This window comes from Heterocephalus glaber, unplaced genomic scaffold (genome assembly GCF_053883595.1).
Source record: "Heterocephalus glaber isolate CG9 unplaced genomic scaffold, H.glaber_assembly_v1.0 deba00001497, whole genome shotgun sequence".
Taxonomy (NCBI): Eukaryota; Metazoa; Chordata; class Mammalia; order Rodentia; family Bathyergidae; genus Heterocephalus; species Heterocephalus glaber.
In genome coordinates, this window is record NW_028258320.1 from 7,691,917 (window position 1) to 7,716,788 (window position 24,872).

Sequence of the window (24,872 nt, forward strand, 5' to 3'; positions counted from 1 at the left end):
GGATTAGTGCTGAACTCAGTGAATGTGTGAACCAGGCAGTGACTGCTTTCTGCTGCCCGAGTGGCTTTCTAGGTAGGGAGAAGGCAGAGTGTCATGCAGGGAACTCCCTGCCCTTCCTTGGTGGCTGCAATTTCATAATTGGAAATTAATCTCTTATCTTGAAAGCTTTTTTCTCAGGAGTGACGCCATCCCACTTCTGCTAGCCTGTTTACACACAAGTGATTAAGTCTGACTGACTCTGGTTAGCAAGGCCTGTTGGGGAGAATGCTGGGAGGCATGGAGGTGGGCACTGTCTTTGCGTGTGTGTGGTACTAGGGATGGAACCAGGGCACCTTCACACTAAGCTACATCCCTGGCCCTTTTTTATTTTGAGACAGGATCTCTCTAAAGGGCTGAGTTCCCTAGGCTGTGCTTGGACTTGGCAATCTTCCTGCCTCAGCTTCCTAGAGAGCTGGGATTGCAGACATTGCGTGCCAGCATGCCTAGCTCTGGGCATTGTCCTTTTAAGGTGCATAAATGGAGGGAGCAATTTTGGAGAAAACTGAAAACAGGCAAAGCTAGTGTAGAGGTGAACCGGGTCGGGGGGAGGTACCTCCTGATGTGCTCTCTGGTTCTTTTCTCATCCAGCATCGAGCCCAGCAGCACTTGGCTGATGGGCTGCTCTGGGTGGGCTTTTGCTAAACACTTCAAGCAGTTTTTGTTCTACAAATGAATATGAAGTATAAAGCCCTTGAGGGCTTTGTCATTTTTGAAGTTACTTTCTTCCTGGAAAACCCTAAAAATTGGGCCCCCAACTTGAAGTCAATCCATCTTGGGGCAGTGGGAACAGCTGGAGGCTTTCTGGGAGGGGGCAGCAACAGGACCAGAGCCAAGGAGATAATTTTTCCATCACCAGTGGTGCCAGGAGGCACAGTATTCCAGCACCTTAAGCCTTCATAATATCCATCTGGAGGTGGCCCTGCTGTGATGCTGTCCTCCCCATAGGCACCTGTGGACATGTCCCTGTGTCCCGCACCATCCAGTGGTTGACACTGGAGTGTACCCTAGGGAAGGCAGGGGGACAGACACAGGCTAACAGCCAGGCTCTGCAGCTGGGTCCCCAGAGAAGCAGCCCTAACCGAGTGTTCAGCTCTTCTGCAGAGTCTGGGACAGGCAGAGGCAAACTGGCACTACCGCCCACCGTGGCCCACCATTGCTTAGGTCACCTACATCTGAGTCTGGGGTCTCCAGGAAGAGAGCCCATGAGAGACATCATCTATTCAACATCCAATATGGGAGCCAGCTCATGACTGTGGGTCATGGTGGGTGGGAGGACAGTGCCCAGTCTGCAGGCTGGAGAACCAGGAAGGCCAGTGGTGGGGTTTAGTCCAAGTCCCAAGGCCTTAGGGCCAGGGGAGCCCGTGGTAGAATTCCTTGTCCTGGGCTACAGGCCTATCAGCCTGGGGCAGGGCAGGCAACTGGCATAAGGTCTAGAGTTGAAAGGGTTTGGGACCAGGGGTTTCAGTGTCCAAGGGCAACAGAGGGTGATGCCCCAGCTCCAGGGGTCAGACAGAAAAACCTCACTTCCATTTTTTGTTTGTTTGGGTTCTCACCAGATTGGGTGTTTCCTGCCTGCGTTGGCGAAGACAGAGTTTTACTCAGCCTGCTGACCCAAATGCCAATCTCTCTCAGAACCACACCCCCCCAACACACACATACACTCAGAAGAAGGCTTCTCCAGCTACCTGGGGACCCCCTAGTCTGTCAGTGGACACCTAAACATGACTGTCACACCTCAAAGTCCCCTCAGATTGTGATGAGTGCTCCCCTCCCTCTCTCTGCTGCTGTGTCCTCTGACAAGAACAATTTTGCCAGCTCCTGTGATTAAGGGCATTTAATTTCCGCTGAGGATCACAGCGTTATTGGATAGAACATCTAGTGCTGTGTTTGGTAGCCCAGAGCTGGGTGCAGAGAGTTTTTATAAGCAATGCTAGATATATCGTCTGGCCTTCTAATAATGGCAACCAGACTGTGTCAGGGCTCTGATTACTCTCAAATGATGGATCTGTTACACTCGCTTTTGCGTAAACGGGCAGGAAAAGAAAGCAAGTAGAACTAACCTCATCTCAGGATTCTCATACCTTCCATTCACCTGTGGATAACTTCCCTGAACACTGTGTCTTACATTCACTCACTGAGTATCCATCGCAGCAGGGTGAGAAGGGAGGGACCAGGGCTTAGAGGAAGGTAGAGGTGAAGTCAAGGATAGGTAGTGTGTACACAGGAAGATAGGTGAGCTTTCCGATGATTCAGCACGCCCCCATCCGGGTATTACCTGACAGGGAGTAAGTAGAGGAGCCTGCATAGTGATTGCAAGTACTTGTATTGAAAGTGATGTTGTTCTGCTTCCCTACAGCCCTAGCTCTAGGACAGGTTATGAGAGCAACTGTTCAAAAGAGAAATGCAAGTGCAGTCTAAACTCAATAATGGGCCATGGGGCATCCTCAAGATGGCCCAGCCCTGGCCACCAACTTGAATCCACTCCTATTCATTCACACCAACAGCCCCTCAGGACCTGGGAGATGTAACTTGCTGCAGGACTTGGCAGGCTCTCACTGTGGGCAGATAGTCATTGATTAATAATGACAAAGTCTATATCAGACACTTAAGCAGTTTTCATTTACTTGCTTCTGATGTTGGCCCAGTGAAGTGGGTACAATTATTATTTACCATTTTATGTTGAAAAAAATTGGCCCAAGGATATTGAATATCTTGCCCATTTCACACAGCTAGGATATGCCAGAATTGGAATTTGAATCTAGTAAGTTTGGCTCTAAAGTACACATTTTTAAACTTTTGCCTTTCTCCCATATATCCTTTGGTCCATTTTAAAGTAATTCATTAGCATGTATTTTCAAGCTGCCACTGTGGTGTTTCCTTTATGTCTATCTGCAGCTGAAATTTTTTCCTTCCTTCTTGAAAAGACTAGTTCTAAATTTAACAATACCCTGGGGACAAATTTGGGACTCTTATAGTCCCTTTGATACATACTTTACTTGAATTTATCACTTAAGTAGGAGACTAAAATACCAAAAAGCAAGATTCATAAGATGCATTCTCTGTCGTCAAGCCATGCAGTCTAGTGAAGGAAAAAAAATCAAGAAATGTAACTGCAGTCCTTTTAATAAAACTTCCTCCTCCTCCTCCTCCTCGGGTGAGTGGCAGCTGTAGATGAAATAACCTAGGGGAGAAGTCTAGAGGAGCACTTCTTTTTGACTTTGGCTGGCTTCCTGGACCAAACTCTGGAGTCTCCTTCTTCCTCTCCCTGCCTGGTCATTGGCTGTCCTCTGGGCTCCCAGAGTGCCCTGCACACTTCCGCCATTGCTCTTAGCTACATCCGGTTGGCGGATGTGCTAGGTGGCTGAGCCTGGGCCTGATCAGTCATGCCCGATAGCTGCTCAGTAGAGTTCTCAAGATGTATGGATGAGTGACTGTGTGAATGGGAAGACAGGAGTGCTGGAAGACCCAGAGCTAAGTTAACTTGCTGGATTCCAAACTTCAGTGTCTTTTGATCACAAGGACTTTGCCTCCCTCCTGGCACTTGACTTGTTCAATGCAGTAGACTCCCTGCTCCTTAATATTTGAAGATGAAACTGTCATCAAGTGAAACTGGGAGTCTGTATAAATGGTTTGCCACATCTGGCAGCCACCTATTTGCAGCAGCTTTCTGCTAGCTCGTTTTATTTTTAGTGGAAATAGTTGGAGTGTTTCCAGGATGAGGGATGAGTGACTGACAAGTCTAGCAGGATGAATTTAGGCAAGAACAGCCTTGGTTTGGGTTATGATGACAAACCAGGCAATCCTGTACTGAGTCCATGTGAGCAAGCAGAGGCAGGAGAGATTACAAAGCCCACTGTGGAAAGCTCAGACAACCAGCCCTTGGCAAAGGGGACTCCTAGGAAGTTCTTGAGTTATAAAATAACAAGGATGTATATTTACTATAATAGTTTTATTTGTTGTTCTTGATAAAAAGAAGATAAGTTTCATGAACAGATTATCAGGCCAGGAAGGAAAGAAATGCTATAGAGCAGGAGTTGGCTAATGTTCTATCAAGTCAAATAGTAAATATTTTAAACATTGCAGCCAAATTAAGGCCTTTGTTGCAATTTGTCCTTTTTTCTTTCTTTGATAATATAACGGCCTTCTTGGTTCAATGACTCTCTAAAAGCAGGCTACATCCTGGGTTTGGCCCGGGATCCCTGCTCTAGGGCTTTGGGCCACTGAAAACCTTTCCCTGCCTCTCCCTCTTCCCCCTCACATTTGTTTTTATATAGTTATCTTTTTTATGGGTCATAGATTTCAAATTTTAATAGTAACTATTTAACTTTACTAAAGTGCAAATATAATAAATTAACCTCAAGAACAGAATTCCAAGCAAGTAACAAGAAAAATCTTTTAAAGTTCTCTGTAAAGGAAGATGAGGAGACAGAGGGTAAGAAAAAAAAGCAGCAGAAAAAAAATGAAAAATCAGGTTAACCTAGGGCTGCTTCCTGGGGTTGCCTAAGTGTTTACTGAAAACAGAATTCATGTCTTGGGTTGAAGTTTGAGCTAGAAATAAGTAAGCATGTTCTGATCTTGCCCAACAGTCCGATTTCATTAAATCATAGCATGTATTTGCCCAGGAATCTTTTATAATGATATATATATTTTTTAATTTTTATTTTTTGATACCAGGGATCAAACTTGGGACCTTGCACTTGCGAGTATAATGATATATTTTAAACTTATGTATAAAATCAGCTCTGAGGGAAGGTGAGCTATAAATATATAAAACTCTGTCTGGGTAATCAATTCCAATCCTACAAATCATTCCATAAGAGTAGAAGATAGAAAAAGCAACACCAACCTCTTTCTTTTTATAAATCATGGGTTCTTTGTCTTCATTTCTGGAAGTGGCTGTGGGCAGCAGAGAAGGTATTTCTGGGGAGACATTGTCCCTGCTTGGACTAGCTGTCTGAGGAAAAGGAACACAAATGAGTTGGTGTCACGCTGTGTCACCAGGGCTGTGGCACTGGTGTCCCTGCCTCCCAGTCCGCAGTGGCACCAGGCCTTTGGGCTGTCTCTGGCCTGAGGACCCAAACAAATGAGAACTAACATAGTGGATGATTTATAAGAGGCCCCAAACTATCCCACTTTTCAGGGTGCCCCAGATTGAACGCAGGCTTCAGAGCCCTCACTGGATTCTTGTCTAAGTTCCAGACATCTAGAGAGGAGTGCAGGTGAAATTTCTGAATGCAAAGAACCAGAAAAACAGGTCTTGATTATCATAAGAAACAGAATAAGAGAGCCTAAACTCACTTATCACGGGGGCTGGTGACTTTATTCTTTTCTTTCTGTGCATGGATGATTCCCGTGTTGGTATAAATACACTAGTGACCCTGTGGGCTCAGTTAGGAGATACATCCCAGGGAAACCCTAGTCCTGCCTTGGCAACTTCCTGCTCCAACAGTGAGATTTAGTGATGTGGAACATCATACTGGAGAGGAGGCACAGATAGATGCCTGAGAAGTATCTGAGTTCTCACCTGTGCTGGAACTATCCAAGCATGAACCATCACTCTAAAATGCCCTTAAGCAGTGAGAAGTGATAAAACTTTATCGTAAGAGCTCATGGGAAAATAGCAGGGAATTGTCTTGGGATGTTGGAGGTGTGAGACTTGAATAGGAAGAAGAAATCAAAAAGGAACATTAAGCAGTACAAGCAGGGGTTGCAGAAGGGGATGGTGGGCGGGTACTGGCCCTTCCCAGCTCTGCCTCCTGTTTGCCAGGCTCCCAGGTTCCCAGTCCAATCTCAAAGTGGGCCACGCGCCCAGTGCAGTGCAGGCCCCAGGTGTGGATTTTAGTCACATTAGGCTAAATGAGCCAAAGTAAAGCAGGTGAGACTTAGCTCAAGTTGTGTAGCCCAAAGGAAAGAACTATGAGGACCCCAGGGAACCAAGAGTGATCTCCTTGGAAGATCTGTACTGAGAGTAGGGAAAGTAGAGTTAAGTGGGTCATTGCCCCTGATTGAAAAACCCTGTGGGACTCGAACACTGGAATTCAGGACTTGCTGCATTCTAGGTATTTACTAATGTTAACTTATTCAAAACCTTTTCTTAATTTCTTCACTGACAAATGAGCTAAGTGAGCTACAAAAAAAAATCAGTACGTTGACTGAAGTTACACAGCTACTGAGGGACAGAACCAAGATTAAAATCTAGGCGTCTCGCTACAAACCATGCTCTCATTTGGGATCGGTCAGCCTTGCCCTGTACGAACTCCAGGTGGGCGCTCTCTCTCTTTCTCTCTCTCTGGTGAGACTCGGCATTGCAGGAGCTGGCAGCCTCCCTGGCCTCTACCCACTAGATGCCAGGAACACCTGCCCTCCAGCTGTGACAATCCAAATGTGGGTGGACATTGCCAAATGTCCCCTGGAGGCAAAAAGTGGCCCCTGAGCCCCTGCTCCCTGTGCCACCTTTGCTTGCTCTGACATCTCTTTGGGAAACTTTTCTGCCCTCCCCTTCTGTCCAGGACGTCAGATGCCCTCAACTCAGCCTCCCTGGCACCTAGCACCAGTGATGACTGATGCTCATGCCTTTCTTTCTGGGTTACGCATAGCCAAAGGCTTGGATGGATATGGTTTGAGCACATCCCAAAGGTTCATGTTATGGAAGCTTTGTCCTAGTATGGTGACACTGAGTTATGGGCCCATTCAGAGGTGGGGTCTCCTGGAAGGGTTTCTAGGCCTTTGGGAAGGATCAACGTGGTTCTCATGGGACCTCAGTTATGTCCTGACTTCCTGTCTTGCCTTGTGACCTCACACGTGCCCCTTCCATGATGCCGGCTTCTGTGTGATGTAGCCTGGGGTCCCGCACCAAAGCTGGTGCTGTGCTGTTTGCATGTTCAGCCTGCAAAGTTATGAACCAGATGAAGCTGTATGGTTCCCCAGCTCAGATGTGTCGATATAGCAACGGAAAGCCCCTTAACATGTACCAGCTGGCTTGAACCACAAGTGGTACACGCATGACTGTCCCATTGGGCAGCTTGTACACTCGATGGGACTGTCCCATGCCGCCTGATGGGATAGTCATGCATGTACCACTGGTGGTTCAGATCTGCCCAGCAGTGAGATATATGAATTACAGCCCTGTTGTGAGCATCATAAGATAATGTGCTTGCTTGTGGAATCCTATCAGGAAGCCTATTTGCATCATAGATCTAGCTATTTCTTGCCTCTAAAAATGAGAAAACTGACTTTGCAGATCAAGGTCTTGCCTGAAGTCACATAACTGGGCACTCAGAATCCTCTGCTGTCTTGCAGTGTCTCTCCTGGGTCTGTCTTGTTCATGTGTCTGTGAGGAAGCTGCAAACAGAGGCCAAGAGTCCCTAAAACTCATCCCACTGCCCTTGTTTCTTTCACAAGTACATAGATTAAAGCCCAGTAGCCCCAAAGGATGGCTGTGCAAACAGCCAGTATTGCTGCTCCTTCCTTGATGTGACACAGAGCAGCCGGACCTGACCAGATGCCAATATGGTCAGAGCCTGCACTAGGAAAGCTTTGGGGCGATATGGGATGTGTGTCTGCATGCTCCTGTTTTAAAGCATCTCTTTAAAATTAATTCAAATGGCCTGAGAGAGAGGACACAAAACGAGAGTCTGTGCTTCCTTTCTCAAAATGAAAGACATATAAGACTTTAGGATGAAGCCAGCCCCTCCATCCCAAAATGTTTTTAAAAATTGCAAAGGAAGCTTTACAGGCAAGTTCTGTTTGATAGAATGTACCACAGAGACAAAATACTTTCCTACGTGCTAGAGATGAAATGTCACCCAGACCAGAGCTCAGCCCTGAGAGATGCAGAGACGCTTCTAGGCCCCGGGCACAGGCTGCTACCAAATGCTTGTCACATCCTCACTGCTCCTGTCCCAGATCCCACCGCCCACTCCTCCCCTGACAGATTCCAGGCAGGACATTAACCCGGGAGGTGACACAGCACAAGCCTCGGTCTTGCCATCCTAGATGGACACCGCCTCCTTGCTGAGCTAGTTTCTTTATCTGTAAAACACCAAGTCCTTGTTCCTTTTTTATTCCTGTAGTTCCAGGGCTGTCATGAGGTGAGACAATAAAGAAATGCATAGCTATGTTTTAAATTCCCCCCGCATTAGCCGAGAGCCCAACTCTGTGCCCTGGTTGGATCGGCCACCGGCTGCAGCGTTTTCCAGCTGGGGCCACTGCAGAGCTCCAGGTCCCCTTGGGGCAGCTCTGTGTCTGTGTTGGTCCCTCGCCTCCCTGACACAGCACCACTGGAGAAGGCACAGAACACTCTAGGGGACATTCGTGCAGAGAAAGGTACATTGAGTCCTCTCCTGTTCCTGGCAGCCACCAACCCCGAGACTGAGGGAGACATAGGTGGTGGCCCTGAGGGAATAAAGGGGCTATGAAGCATGGACAGAGGTGTGGGAGAACAGCAGGGGTGTCCTGGCTCACCTGCTGGGATGGCTGGCGCCCTAGGGTCTGTGAGCCGGCTGGGGACCCTGTGCCCTTGGGCTGTCACTTTGTTCTCTGGGGGACTCCTTTCTCCACCTTTAACCTGACTCCCTCCCAGTCACTGTTTTTGGCCAGGTTAGTCCTGCCAAAAGTAGGAATGGATGGTTACTGTTTCTTCATCTTGTCCCTGACATACCTCATTCAACAAGCATTAGGGCCTTCTGAGGGTTTTTAATTTTTATATAATTTTTTTTTGGTCTTTAAAGACAGGGTCTCACTATGTAGTTCGTGCTGACCTTGAACTCATTGTGTAGCCCAGACTTCAAACTTGCGGCTGTCTTCCTGCCTCAACCTCCTTAGTGTGCTGGGAATACAAGTGAACACCACCACACCTGGTGTACGGTTTTTATGAAGCTTGCACCATATGTGTTCTTGTTCAACTCTGTGACATTTTATTAGGGGTGAGAAGCAAGCTGGGAAGTGGGTTGTTAAGAGTCTGTTTCAGAAGAAGAGATAGAAAATTGGCCTTGTATGAGCTGGAATTTTGAAAGTTACTTTCCTGACTTGACTGCTCTTTTCTCTCAACAGAGGTCGAGGGGTGTACTTATGATATTGCCTAATATTATTAGGACTTCTAGAATCTTAAGTTCTCTTTCTTGTGGTTTCTCAGGAGAGACAGATGGTCAAAGGCTTTCCCAGAGGAAAACGACCAAAGATGTTTGTGCTCATACCCACACATAGACCCCCGTCAGTCGACCACCTGTGTCCAGCCAGCGAGACGTCCACCCCAGAAAGGAGTCACCTGGGTTCGGTGAGTGGCTTTCCTTCCACGGGTCCTGGCCCACTCCTAAGCCCTGAGATCAGTTCAGCCTGACCTCTTTGGCTCAGTGATTTTTCTGAATTAAGATTTCTTCCACCCAGCCCATACTCCAGTGCTGGCTGCTGTTTTACTAGCTGTGCTGATTTCTGTCCTATCTCTGGAAGTGTTTTTTAACCTGGGGTTTGTGCTTCATTGGTGTTAAATTCATTCAGTGGCTGGCTGCTGCATTGTTTAGAAAATGAAATGGAATATGATGAATCAGAAATGGAAATATCTGCACTCATCAAATAGAGCAAGAATGGGCATTATTCTATGACATCTTTGTTTCCCAAGGCACACGTAGGTATTTGTACCTAGTCTCAATGTAAAAGGTATTTCCAGTTATGGGCCTTGATATGAACAAATTATAAAAAGTCAGAGTGGTACCAGGAGGACAATGCAAAAGCCATCCTCGCTGGTGAGCAGCCCTCTACCCCTGGGGTCCACACAGCAGGAAGTGACAGGAAAAGGGAAAACTATTTTCCATGAAAACAGTCCCTGATGCCAAAAACGTTGGGGCCCACTGCATCCCAGATGGTGTTCCCCAGGCCCACTGTCTAATACCGAGCATCCCATGGTGGTTGGGAAGGATAGGGGTTCAAGGGCTCAGGCCCAGTTTGGACACGGTGCAGCTGAACTCCAGGAGGAAGTGCCCAGTGCCTCCTTCGGGACATAGGCTGGCCAGGTCTTCTCAGAATTGGGGCCTTAGCTACATTTTTGATACAATAATAAAAGAGGCCTGCGCTGTGCAGCAGGAGGACAAAATAAACAGATACTTAGAAAAGCTGCTTGGTGGGCAGTTCTTCCTGGGGGACAGGGAGGGCAGGAACCCCAGAGAAGCTGCAGGAAGGCAATAGGAGATGGAGGAGGGTGGACAGTTGACTGAACTCACCTACAGCTGCTTCCTTGGGAGCTCAGTGAATCTTATTTGTTAACAAAACACATTTAACTCACAGCCTGGGAGAGGTGCTGATGCCTGGAAGATCACCAGATAACCTATTAGTCAAGCAAAGCTATTAGACCTAGTGTGCTCAGGAGTGGGAGAACCTCACCTTGGCCATCTTACAGTGTCGCAGTATCCCAGCAGGGAGGGCCAGAGAGAGCGTTTGTAGGGTTTTGTTGTTTGGGTCAAGTCTTTCCATGACAGTTTGTGGTGTTCTCTACTTTGGATGGGTGCGTCTTGCCAGGGAAACTGGTTAACAAGCTGATTCCTGATGAACAATCTGTTGTCTTATCAGGAGAACTGCTTCTCCATTTAAGCAAGCTCTCGTCCAGACAAAGCTGTTTGCAGGATTTGATATAAGAATCAATTACTTATTGATCACACCCTTGTTTTCCTGGGCCACAATTTTCTACAGCAATTACCTAAACATGTTGAATCATGAATTAAAGAGTTTACCTACCTTGGTCATGGAGAACTTGCTAAAATAGGATTTCTAGACATAAAATCCCTCATATCTGCTTTAAAGTTAATTTTCATTCTCTGTAGTGCTTTTGTAAGTATCACTAATTATGTGTTGTCAGATACTATTAGAAAAACTGGGTAGAGGAAAATGTGAAAGAAAAGAATACCTGCTGTTGGAATGAGGTTGTTGAATTTTTTGATATTTGAAAGTTTCTGAAAATTTCCAAAGTAGAATAAGTCAAGATGAAAATATTCTAGAGTTTTAAAAAATATTAGTCATATTTATATTTTATTTACTATTCTGCAGACTGCTTTTTATATCTTGAGAGATGTATATAAAACATAAATTATATGATTATAAATTATAAAGCATATATAACTGTACATAACTATATGCATGTTCATATATGCAGTCAGTATTTTGAACAGGCAGGACTTAGGATGACATGAATGCACAACTTTAGCCTTGTCTTCCTAACTCTCATCACAGGATTTATCCTCCTCTGCTTTGGGGGAAAATTTGGTGGTCTTGAGCAACTGACATTTCTATGGTGACTTTTGTTGGCAAATCCATCCTTAATTCTGAAATGGTGATGGGGAGTGTTCAGATACAAATAAATTATCCCACACAGAAACTGGTAATTTCCACCAGAGTGGGTGGTCATGGTTCCTGTGACTTTCATTTTCTAGGAGCAGGTCTCCTTGATTTCCTCTGAGATTCCTACAGTATTTTCTCTTCTTTTAAATGTAGACTTTAAGTGAGGGCCAAGGCAATCAGCTCAGCTGTTAGTTATTCCTTTTTTATTTTCCTTCTGCTAAATTCATTATGTATACATCTTCCTGAGATCAATTTGAGGTGCTTTATGCAAAGTGTGTATCCCTGTGGGAGGCAGCATGGGTGAGAATTAGCTCATAGAATTTGGAAGCAAATAGGAATGGTGTGAATCTGATCTCTGGGCTTAGCTTTATCATCCTGAGTACATGATTTAGCCAATATGTGCCTCAGTTTCCTCATTTGTGAGCTACAAATAATATTTTAGAAAGCTGTAAGCATTAGAAACGTGAGAGAGAGAGAATGAGAAGAGATGAAAAATGCTATTTGCCTGGCATGATACTTGGAGCAGTATAAGCACTTGAGGAAATAATGGTAATTATATTCTGCATGAGAAATGTAAGACAAGTGTAGCTATTTTTGTAGGGAATCCATTATTATTTGAATTTAAAATCACAGATAATGCAAATAGAATCCATTTTAATAAGGCATTAAAATATTCAAATGGGCCAAGTAGCTGGTAATGTAAAGAGTATTTTCTTTGTCCTGGCTGTGTCTCATAGGTAAGAGTGAAATGATTCAGCATCCCTGTTCCCGAAGAACTCCCTATTTGGTTAGGATAATTAGATGTATGCAAAAGACAATTATAGACCATTGCAAAGGGAACATAATTAAAGTGAATTTTGTGAATCAGGAAATATTTTATGAGAACAATGACAAGAGTGACCCATTTGCCTTTAGCTATATATCACTTTCCTTCTAATTGTTATCAGGTTAAAAAAAAAAAAAAACAGAAGTTGTATCCATTAGAAAGTATATTATGCAAGCAGCACTATGCTCAAGGTAGCTTAAACTATGGGATTTGTTGTCCCATTTAAAGCCAGCTCAGGCTAGATGAGTCTAGATTTAATTATGTCAGGAGCATGAATAACATGTCATCAAGGACCCAGTTATGTTCCTTCTTTGTTCGGATAACTTCAGGCTTGTGCTCCTGTGATTCTTAGTTGGCTGCCACAGCTCTGGACAACTCATCCTGAGTTCTTAGCCATGTATAGGATGGAAATCAATTGTGGGCTGGTTCTTGAGCCTGCTGATGACTGTCACTATTGTCCGCCCTCTTCTTCAGGGCCCTCCAGCAGGAAGGATCCTCACACCAACTTCTAGGATGTCAACAGTCAGCCTAGGGCTCTTTGCTCAATTTGTATTGAAGTCATGAATTGGCAAAGTGTAGCTCTTTAGTGTCAACAGACCTAGGCTTTGAATGCTGGCTGCTGTCACTCTTTTGGTGTTAATGACATATTTTGCCTCTTGGAACCAGCAGCTTCTGACAGGTTTCAGGGCTTCTTTTGTTCACCAGAGATGGTGGCTGCTGGTTATTCTTTGTTTCTCTGTTGTACTCTGCTGCTAGCCACCTTCATTGTTGTTACCCTTGGCTATGAGCAGTGTTCAGCCTTTGGTGTTACTGGCTCAGCCTGCTGTATTGGAGATAGAAGTCACATGTAGGCAGGAATACACCATCCAGAAAGGGCTTCATTAGAACTTAGGCAGCAGCATAGAGGAACCATGCAGGCTTAACCTGCTAAGGGTATGGGGAGGTTGCTTATATAGGAAAACAGCAGTTCACGCAGGTGTAGTGTCAGACTGACTGGTCATGGGGAGCAAGGGGCCTTGCTTGGACCTGAATGAGGAGGGCTGCAGGATAAAGCTGTCTGTGATGGGTCCATGACTGTAGGCTGCTGCAATAGAAGAAAGACATTCTGGAGAGGTTGTGGGGTCCCTGCTGCTGCCTGGCTAACTACAGGCATTTAGGGCAGAAACAGAATTTGGGGGAGCATCAGGCCTTTCTCTCCTGTCTCAGTCTTTCCTCTTTGTCCACAGGGACTATGAATAATGTACACCCCTAACCTCAAGATCTCCACCTCAAGATCTCTACATCCTAATCTCCAGAACCCATGAATGTTACTTTTTATGACAAAAAAGGGCCTTTTGCACATGTGATTAAATTAGGGGTTTTGAGATGGGGAAATTACCCTGGATTATGGAGGTGGGCCCCAAATATAGTCATTAGGGTGGCCTTATGTGAAGGGGGCACAGGAGATGCTCCTGCAGGGAGAGAGAAGACCCAAGACCGCAGGAACAGAAATCAGAAGTGACGTAGACATGAAGGAAGGAATGTTGACAGGCCTGGAAAAGAAGGAACAAGTTCTCCCAGCAGCCCCTGCAGGGAGTATGGTCCTATGCATACCTTGCTTTTGACCCCACGATGATGACTTTAGACCTCTGTCTTCCACAACTGTGAAATAATAAATTGGAAGCTAAAACAGTGAAAAAAGGGGGCATTTTCTTCTCCTATGTTTCCTTTTAGAGAGAAAGAATCCCAGGTGATACACTGTAGCTCTGCTCTGATGAACTGACTTCTAGTTTCAGGGAGCTTAGGAAATAGGAGCTGGCCACTTTAGCCTCTCCAAAGCAGAAAGCAAGGTGAGTGTTTTGAGAACAGCAACCAACAGGGCCCCTCGTGGTAGCAGGAAAGCCATCCATTCACAAACAGCAGAAAGCGACAGGACCAACTCCATCTCCCTGGCCTGGCTGAGGCCCCACTCTGGGACCCAAGCATTCAGAGTTGGTCATAATGTGGGGCCAGCAGCATCTCTAGCACCTGGGTATCCACTGCCTTTCTTACCACACCAGCTGACAGATCTGTGCTCTGTGGGGAAATGGATGGAGTCACTGATGAGGAAACAGGTCCTTTCCAGGGAAAGGCTCTTACCCTTTTCCAAGTTTGCACTGTCCTGAGCTCAGCCACAATATCTTCTTAACCTCCCATCCTGCCTGCCTGATGCAACCCACACACAAGCAAGGTGTGTTTCCAGCTTCCAATCCTAAATTCCTAAAGCCAGTGGCCAGCAACTGTGGCCCTAGCTACTTGGGAGGCTGAGGCAGGAGGTTCACTTGAACTCAGGAGTTTGAAGCAAGCCAGGACAATATAGCAATATCCTGTCTCAAAGGAAACATCCAAATTACTGATTCGTGGAGAGTCATGAAGGTGACCTTTTTGGTGGCAATTTTGCCAACTGATTTTGGACCCTCTTGCAGCCAGGGTTTGGTGGCTGTGTGACGACTTGCCTTTCTTTTGGACTGACTGCAAACTGGAAGGCCCAGGATTGGCTCTGCTGTGGAGAGAGGGAGCCCTTTGTACTGAGGGCATCTGTTGGGGTTAAACATCCCCACTTCTAGCTTCATAGCTCCATGCCCAAGTCAGTCCATCTCCTTTTGTGCTTCATTAATTTTTAAAACGTGGAAGGTTTGGGGTTTGGCTCACAGAGCATTCTAAAACACGGTTTTGACATCTGGAAAATGCCTTTCTGCTGCTCTTAAATAGGACTAAATTTCAAAGGAACCCACACAGAGACCACCAGAGAAAGTAATGGCTCTTTGCCCGAAAAGCATTGACTTCTGCTGACCCACCACGAGGGACCAGTCGTGTTTTAAATCTGCTACTTATGGGATCATAACTCTCCTACTAGGCTATTAATCTGGCTGTTTATTAAAGCTCGGCTGACTTCTTCCTTGAGTGGGTTTCTCCTGCACAGCCAATGTGATCCAGAGGCAAGCGTGGTGGAGTTCCAGACTCTCGATGCAAGGTGATGATCTATCACGGGGCAGAAGCCTGGAGGCTTGAAGCAGCAGAGGATAAGGTATTCTGTCTGGATGCAGCTCATTTCCAGGTTCAGTCAGCAGTTCTGTGCAGAGCTAACTGCTATGCAGGGACACATCTATCACCCCACCCCATTTATTCACCTTGCAGCCAGAATTCCACAGCAGTGGCCCCAGAGCATTGAAGTCCTTTATCACACTGTGAGTCTTGCAAGGGATGGGAAGAAGCAGTCAAGTAAAATACCAGTTCAGGGAGAGCAATTGTCCTCCAGAAGGTCCCTGAGATGTGGACAAACAATAAAGAAGCAGGGCAGAAAACAACCCAATAAGGGATGGAACAGCCCTGTGTGGAACTGTACCATAGCTCAAATGCACTTTTGGAGCTACACATCTTCTTTAAGGATTCCCCAACCTCTCAGAAGCCTGATTAAGCATCCACTCTATGGGTCAAATGGTGGCCACTTTGGTCAGACCTGTCCTTTCCAGCCTTTCTATTCTCCACGTGGTCCCTTTGGACATCAGTTGGGCTACTATGCTAACAAGTGCTGTGATGTTCTAGAGCAGTGCTACCTGATAAGGAGCAGAGAGAGCTCTGAACAGTTGAAACATTGCTAGTGGCCCTATTTACATTAACATAAGCAAGTGAAATCAATTTTTAAAATGTATTTAGCCCACTGTCCCCAGCGCCGAGGCAGTGAACCTTCCAGGTCACCGTACCAACCCCACCCCCCAGGGCCGAGGAGGTGAACTGCATGGGCACCAGCAGCACACATTCCTCCCCTCAACACCCATTGAAATAAGAAGACACATAAACAAGTTTCAAAACCAGAGTTCCAGATCACCTAAAACAACCCCAAAGGGAAACAAGATGAAAGGATCTGATACTCAACCACCTGGACCTCCTGAACTGGCAATGAAAGAGGATCTGGAAACAATGAAATCAAATAATTTCTGAGATAACAGCAGAGATTGTGCCCATAGTGCAAGACATGATTAATAAATCTAGAGAGGACACAAATAAAAAGAGGAGCTGATGAACATGATGGAATTTCAACATAGGAAACAAATGGAATCCATAAAAGAGATGCAAACAGATTTCCAGGAGATTAAAAACTCCATTGAAACTTTACTCAGAGAATGAGCCAATATGAGGACAGAATTTCAGATATAGAAGATAAGATTGCAATTAGTGACCAGGAAAAGAAAATTTTCTTTAAAATAGTAAGGGACCATGAGAAATCAATCCAGCAACTGCTAGACGATGCAAAGAAGAATAACATAAGACTGATCAGAGTCAATGAAGAAACAGGAGAGAGTGCAGACAAAATTTAAAAAAACTGTCCACAGAAGTGATGGCAGAAAACTTCCCAAGCAAGGGAAAAGAAATTGACCTACAGATAAGTGAGGCATATAGGACTCCAACTAGCCTTGATCAAAAAAATCTACACATATGCATATAATAGTTAAGATTCCAGAAACCCAACAGAAGAAGAAAACTCTACAAGCAGTTAGAGAAAAGAAACAAATCACATACAAAGGAAAGACCATCAGAATCACAGCAGACTTCTCAACACAAACCCTCAAGGCAAGAAGAGTTTGGAGTGACGTATTTCAAGCCCTAAAGGAAAACAGCCTCCAACCCAGACTGATGATGTACCCTGCAAAACTATTTTTCAAAATTGATGGAGAAGGCCAGGGATTTAGCTCAGTTGTTCTGCTGCCTGCCTCGCAAGCACAAGGTCCTGAGTTTGATCCCCAGTACCAAAAAAAAAGATAAAAATTGATGGAGAAATAAGATACTTTCATGACAAAAAGCACCTTAGAAACTTCATGAATACTAAATCAGCACTCCAAAAAATTTTAGACAATATCATAGGAAAAGACAATGAGGATCACAACCCCAGGAAGCCCAGCAGAATGAATCCATCTGGCACAACAAGAAATTAAATGCAAAGGGGTAGAATCCAACAAAAAGTAAAACTCATGACAATGATAAGTCAATACATATCAGTTATAACCATCATTGTTAATGGTCTCAATTCGCCAGTCAAAAGAAATAGACTGGCAGAATGGGTCAAGAAGCAAGATCCAACAATATGCTGCATACAAGAAACACACTTAATTCAAAAAGAAACTCATAGACTGAAAGTTAAAGGGTGGAAAACAATACTCCATGCAACAGGAACCCGAAAAAGAAGCAGGAGTAGCTATCCTCTTTGCAGATCAAATAGATTTCAAATCAACACTGATTAAGAGAGACAAAGAAGTACACTACATCCTTGTGAAGGAAATGATCCAAGAGGAAGAGATAACAATCATAAACATATATGCACCAAACACTAGTGCACCCAACAATATAAAAAATACTAACGGCCATAAAAAATAGCCACTAATACAATAGTAGTGGGGGACCTCAATACCCCACTGTCACAAATAGATAGATCAACTAGACAAAAAACAATGAAATACTAGGACTCAATCAAACTCCAGAACAAATGAACTTAACAGATGTGTACAGAGTGTTCCACCCCACAAAATCAAAATACACATTCTTTTCAGCTGCACGCAGGTCATTCTCCAAAATGGACCACATAGTCACTCATAGAACATATTTAAGTGCAAAGGAATTGAAGTTATCCTCTGTATATTATCAGGCCATAGTGCAATGAAATTGGAGATGTATAGCAAAAGGAACCACAAGAATTTCATAAACACGGGGAAACTGAACAACACACTTCTGAATGACCAATGGGTCACAGAGGAAATTAAAGAAGAAATCAGACAGTTCCTTCAATTAAATGGCAATGCCAATACAACATATCGGAATCTATGGGACACAACAAAAGCAGTCTTATGAGGGAAATTCATAGCAGTGAATACTCACATTAGGAAAACAGAGCGAGCCCAATTAAACAACCTGATGTTGAACCTCAAGCTTCTAGAAAAAGAGCAGGACAAACCCAAAGCTCATACAGGGGAGGAAATTATAGAGATGAGAGCAGAAATCAATGCAATGGAGACTAAGAGAACAATACAAAAAATCAATGAAGCCAAGAGTTGGTTCTTTGAAAGAATAAACAAAATTGACAAACCCTTAGCCAACCTCATCAGAAAAAGGAAAGAAAAGGCCCAAATCCATGCAATTAGTAATGAAAAGGATGAAATTACAATGGACCCAGCAGAAATCCAGCGGATCATCAATACCTACTTTGAGAACCTATTCACCAATAAGATGGAAAACAGAAGAAATAGACAGATTCCTACATAAGTATGAATTACCAAAGTTGAAGAAGACCTAAAAATTCTAAACAACCCAATATCAATCAATGAAATTGAAAATGTAATTAAAAGCTTACCAACTAAGAAAAGCCTGGATCCTGATAGCTTCACTGATGAATTCTACAAGACATTTAGAGAGGAACTACTGCCACTACTGTTTAAACTCTTCAGTGAAATTGAAAGAGAAGCAATACTCCTGAATTCATTCCTGGGAGCAAGCATCACCTTCATCCCCAAAGCAGAGAAAGACCCAACTGAAAAGGAGAATGATAGGTCAATCTCACTAACGAACATAGATGCAAAAATTCTTCATAAGATACTGGCAAATAGAGTGCAGAAGATCATCAAGAAGATCATACACCCTGACCAAGTGAGATTCTCCCCAGGGATGCAGGGATGGTTCAACATACACAAATCAATAAACGTAACTATCAATAGAGCCAAGCACAAAAACCATATGATCATCTCAATAGATGCAGAAAAAGCTTTTGACAAAATTCACATGTTTATGATCAAAACCCTACAAAAAATTGGAATAAACAGTCTCTACCTCAATCTGATAAAAGCCATCTAAGAAAAACCAGCAGCCAGTATCATACTAAATGGTCAAAAACTGAAATCCTTTCCACTAAAATCAGGAACACAACAAGGATGTCCACTATCACCACTCCTGTTCAATATAGTCTTGGAAACATTAGCCACAACAATTAGACAAGAGAAAGAAATAAAAGGAATAAAGATAGGAAATGAAGTCAAATTGTCCTTATTTGCAGATGACATGATACTCTATATAGAAGACCCCAAGAACTCCACCAAAAGTCTTCTAGACTTAATAACCAAATTCAGTCAAGTAGCTGGATAGAAGATCAACACACAAAAATCAATAGCTTTCCTCTATACGAACAACAGACTCACTGAGAGAGAACTAGGGCAAAAAAAAATCCTCTCATAATAGCATCCAAAAAACCTGAAATACCTAGCAATCAACCTAACAAAATAAATCAAAGACCTCTTCTCTGAAAACTATAGCACTCTGAAAAGAGAGATTGAAGATGATATCAGAAAATGGAAAGACATCCCCTGCTCCTGGGTAGGAAGAATCAACATAGTGAAAATGGCCATACTTCCAAAACTGCTATATAGATTCAATGCAATCCCAATTGAAATCCCAGCCGCATACTTCATGGACCTTGAGAAAACAATCCAAAAAATTCATTTGGAACAAGAAGAGACCCAGAATAGCAAAAGCAATTCTAGGCAACAGAGACATGGCAAGGGGGGGTATCACAACCCCAACTTGAAGCTATACTACAAAACTACTGTGATAAAAACACATGGTACTGACAAAGAAGCAGACTGGAGGACCAGTGGAACAGATTAGAGAATGCAGAAACAACTCTAGACACATTCAGCTACCTCATATTTGACAAAGGAGCCAAACACCCTCACTGGAGGAAAGTTAGCCTCTTTAATAAATGGTGCTTGAAAAATTGGGTTTCAACTTGCCAAAGATTAAAACGAGACCTATATCTCTCACTATGCACTAAACTAAAATAAAAATGGATTAAAGATCTAAATATTATAACAGAAACGCTGAACTGGCTGGAACAGAGGTTAGAACTCTTGAAGACATTGGTGTAGGAAAAGATTTTATGAACAAAACCTCAGTTGCCCATGAATTAGCACAAACAATAAACAAGTGGGATGTCTTCTTACTAAAAACGTTCTGCACAGCAAGAGAAACCACCAGCAGTGTGAAGAGACAACCCACAATGTGGGAAAAATTTTCACTTGCTATTCCTCAGACAAAGGTCTACTATCTAGAATCTATAAAGAACTTAAAAAAAATCAGACCTCCCAAATTTCAAGACCCAATCCAAAAATGGGCATCTGAAATGAACAGACATTTCTCAGACAAAGAAGTAGAAATGGTAAATAAACATATGAAAAAATGCTCAACGTCACTGATCATTCAAGAGATGCAAAGGAAAACAATGCTGAGATTCCACTTCACTCCAGAAAGAATGGCTGCTATCATGAAATCAATCAAACAAATGCTGGCAGGGCTGTGGGGAAAGAGGAACACAGCTCCACTGCTGTTGGAAGTGTAGACTGGTGCAAGCACTGTGGAAATCAGTATGGAGATACCTCAAAGAACCAGGACTGGAAGTCCCATTTGACCCAGCTATTCCCCTGCTGGGTATCTTCCCCAAAGAATTAAAAGAATCATACCACAGTGATATATGAGCACCCATGTTCATAGCAGCACAATTTGTAATAGCTATAACTTGGAAGTAGCCCAATTGCCCATCAACTGGAGACTGGATAAAAAAAATGTTGGGTTTTTTTTTATAAAATGGAGTACTACTCAGCCATAAAAAATGAGAAATTAGAGACATTTATAGCAAAATGGATGCAAATTGAGGTGATACTCTTAAGTGAAATAAATAGGACACACATGTGTAAATACTGAATAGTTTCTCTGGTGTGAGAAACTGAAAGAGTAAGGACTAAAAGGTATAATAGATAATGTGAAAAGGAAGAAAAGGGGCAAAGGGGAAGGGGAAGTGGGAGGGGTAGGGGAAAGGAAAGAAGGGAATGGAATTAATATGAGAAAATGAAAAAGTCTTTGTAAATAGGGAGGGATGGAGAGGTTGAAGGAAGGGCAGGGGAAGGGGGAAAAATAAGAACCAAGAGAGATTATGTAAAGGTGCAAATTTCCAATGATGAATGTCATTATATTGTATACCTAAAATGTACCAATAAAATTAATTTTTTAAATGTATTTAGCCCACAGATATGGAAATAACAAAGGTATGTGGGTTAAGCCATTAAGTTTGGGATCATTGGGCAATCGATAACACATACAAGCGTCAGAGTTTGGCTGAGGAAGCCAGGCCGGGCCCTGTGGCAGGAAGCTGGACTCTGTGTTCACCTAATTCCAAAAGTCAAGGGAAGGTGGACTGTCTGTGGGGAGTGGAGATGGATTGGAAACACATGACCTGGTTGGCCAATTAAAGCCAGAACTGAGAACAAAGTATAGGACTCACTGGAAAGAGAGTCCTGAGAGAGGCAGCTATGTTCAGCCCAGCAGCTAGTGTGACCTCCTGTGGGAAGTATTTCCCAGGAGGGAAATAAAGCCCTCAACACAACCGCACAGCAGAGGCCCAGATATATGAGAAGGCCACATCCTGAGGAAAAGGAGGACCCAGGAAGGTGTAGATTCTCCTCTCCTGGAATACATGACAAAGATTCATGATCTTGTGAACAAATGAAAACAGCTCGAACTGATGACTACATCCACTCAGTATTCCTACTCTGGAAGCCATTTTCTTCCTGTCCTTCCTCTCCTATCTCCTCATGGTAGCCATTAGTGTCTTCCACATGGATCTCCTCATCTTCCATAACAACATATCATAGCCTGGGTGGCTTAAACAGCAGAGGTTAATTTTCCCACAGCTCCTGAGGCTACCATGAGGAGATAGGACCTTAGGCTGGCTTGTTTACCAAGACACTTTGTCTTTTCAAAGACTATTACAGTGCTGGGCACATAGTAAGTCTTCAATAGAAGTTTACTGAATGAATGAATGAGGGCCACCTCCCTGATACTTATAAGAACAGGTTGTAATAAATTGTAAGAACAGGTCAGGTAAAAGGGTATTTTCAAATCAAAGGGATATAGTTTTCATGCAGTCCTGCATCAAGTCATTTTCAGTTTTATCATAAGATTTATAAATGCCACTGGGATTTCAATTAATCTAATTTATTCAGCCATCAAAGATTTATTGAGCAGCTGCTGGATGCTCAGCACAGGGTCAGGTGGCTGCAGTCAAGCCAAGCAGGACAAGCTGCCATCTTTCTTCTCAAACAGCTGCCCTGTGCTCATTCAGGGATGAGTTCCACACAGGAAGTGGTTATGTAACCACACAATGAAGAAAAATCACTGAAAAGAAGGGAGCTGGGTCCACTGTTCCCAGAATCCTCTGGGCTGATCTTTCCAAAGTTCTCTGACACCCATCAAGGGATTCCTAGAGTCTTCGCTGCTGTCCTGGAGTCCCAGATGGCCATAGGGCCCAGAATCATCGCTATCTATGCTGAAGCTGAGAACACAGCTACCCCACCAGGTGACACTGAGTCCCAGCCAGACCCACACAGCCCAGGGCTGGCCTTGCTTTGTCACCTGTCATCTCAGCATAATACCACCCGTGTTTCCCAAGGGCACAATTTTGGATCCTACTTACTAAGATTCTTCCAAGTAACTAAGAATTTATAAGCGTGGACCCTGAAAAGGTCAGATCCTGACTTAGTACAGGAGATGAAGCCCCAGTTTTTGTTACCTTTCTGCCTGTGGATCTAAGAATCAGTGTCACCCACCACTGTCCAATTCCAGAAACCAGCATGGCCAGGAGATCAGCACAGCCCGAGGTCTCCCTGCCTGAGCATGTTGCTCCTGGAGAAATGGAATAGATATGAACCAGGGCCCCGTGCTCTGCTGGTGGCAGGAAGGGTGGTGGCACCTGAGCGTCCCTTTCTTCTCCCTGGAAATTTTATACTTTGCTTTATAGCTACCAAGTGGTTTGGTGTTGGCTCTTCTGCCTTGGCATTGGCTAGTTTCTCTAGGTATTAAACAAATTCAAACACGTGTGACAGCCCTGTGACCACTGTACTGTCGCTGCCACCACCTGACAGGGTAAAAATAAACCACAGGCTCCCAACTCAGCCTGCCTGAGCTCAAAGCCCAGGTCAGAACTTGGGACTTGTAACTTTTTTTATCCTAGGCTTCCTCATGCGCAAGATAGAGGAGTGATGATAAAAATCAACTGAATTCAATGGTCATGAGGTTTCCATGAGACTCATTCAGTGAGGCAAAGGCCTGGGAACCTGGTATTCGATACATGCTGTTCTTATTCATCAGTGAACAGAGTTGGATACTACATTTTTTCTCTGATTCCTCTCTCTTTGGTATCTTCTGAGCACGTTGTTTTTAACCATCAGTGGGTTCTAATGGCCTTGGAATGGTAACAAAACACACTTCTGTAGGGTCACGTGGATCCTCTCCCCCACAAGATAGTGTGTGTATGGCCTTGAGCACAGTACAGGCTGTCAGAAAACTTTCTTTCTGCACTGTTACCATTTCTGGGAGACAGATTTAAAATCCACATTGGCTTATCTCTGGCTGCACCTTGGCACCTTGGTGACACATTTTTTACTGCCGCATATCAAATTGAGGGATGAACCTGAGTCCCATCTTCAGCAATCTTGCAATTCAGCGGAAATATGAATGACTGTGTAGAATGTTTCTTTCAAGAGGATTCTGAGTCATGAAATCCAGGGAATAAAGGAGATACGAAAGCAGAGGGGAGAGGGAGAGGAGGAAGAGAACAGGGGAGGGGAGGGGAAGGGGAGGGAAAGGAGGAATCGTGGGATGATAAAAGTGGGTGTTATGCATGATAAATATGTCAAAATGAAGCCCATTAATCTGCATGATTAACATGCACTAATCAAAACTTCAAAAAGGACTCTGAGTCCTCAGGCAGTCTAGGAGGAAACGAGATCTTTAGGTGGCAGAAGTGGCTATGAAAGTCACTCATAATTACGGGTGCATGTGGGTAATTAAGCTCACAAATTTATTTTTACGTCTTCCAAATCATACTGTGGGAAAAAGAAAGCTATAAACCAAAAATGATGAAGAAAATGGGCAAAGAGAATAGCGGGAACATTTTGGAAGCTAGAAAGGTGAAGAGAGTGTAGCTGCTTCCTTCTGAATGATGAAAGAAAGCTGAGATCCAGGTGGTAGTCAAGGCAACCCAGAGGCCCAGCCAGTGGGGGAGAAAGCTCAGTAAGTGGAAGCACCAGCTCTCTTTGAAAGTGGGATTCAGGAAGGTGATCTGAAAGGTGCAGTCAGAGGTCATTAGGATCCTGGGTCCCACCTGGGAGGAACCTGGAGGCCTGTCTCAAAGAGAGACTGAACTAGAGCAACCAGATAGCAGGGGATCCACATCTGCTGAGGCAGATGGTGGGAGTGAGACTGTGCTCTGTCCTCAGCGGCTGCCTTTAAGCTCCTGGAAAACTGATCACCAGATTTCAAGCCTGCAGGCAGGAAAGTGGAGGACTCTTCTCTGAGTAAACTGATTCACCAGAGAGAAAAACTGTGAGGATGCACAGTCGGACTTCCCGCAGTGAAACTGCATATCCACATCAACTCCCAGCACCACTGTTCTGTCAACAGGCTTCACTGGCAACTGGGGAGTCAATTCAATCCCTTTGCTGCTTCACTTAAAGAACTAGGATCAGGTATTTGAGAGGCGGTTTTCCAACCTCAATTCTGGAGATCTCTACTGTCCCTTGGGGGATGTTCAGTGACATCCCTGGCCTCTGTGCACCAGATACCAGTAGCA

General features: G+C 44.2%; 1 long non-coding RNA gene across 3 annotated transcripts in view; it reads left to right on the plus strand.

Annotated features, from left to right (window-relative positions):
- LOC147825541 (uncharacterized) overlaps window positions 1-23,765 on the plus strand; it is a 28,444-nt gene extending 4,679 nt beyond the window's left edge. For all 3 annotated transcript variants that reach the window (XR_015440266.1, XR_015440268.1, XR_015440267.1), the window contains exons 2-3: window positions 9,173-9,313; window positions 13,417-23,765. This is a non-coding gene — a long non-coding RNA (uncharacterized LOC147825541). The remainder of the gene's footprint in view (window positions 1-9,172; window positions 9,314-13,416) is intronic.
- The last annotated feature ends 1,107 nt before the right edge of the window (window positions 23,766-24,872 follow it).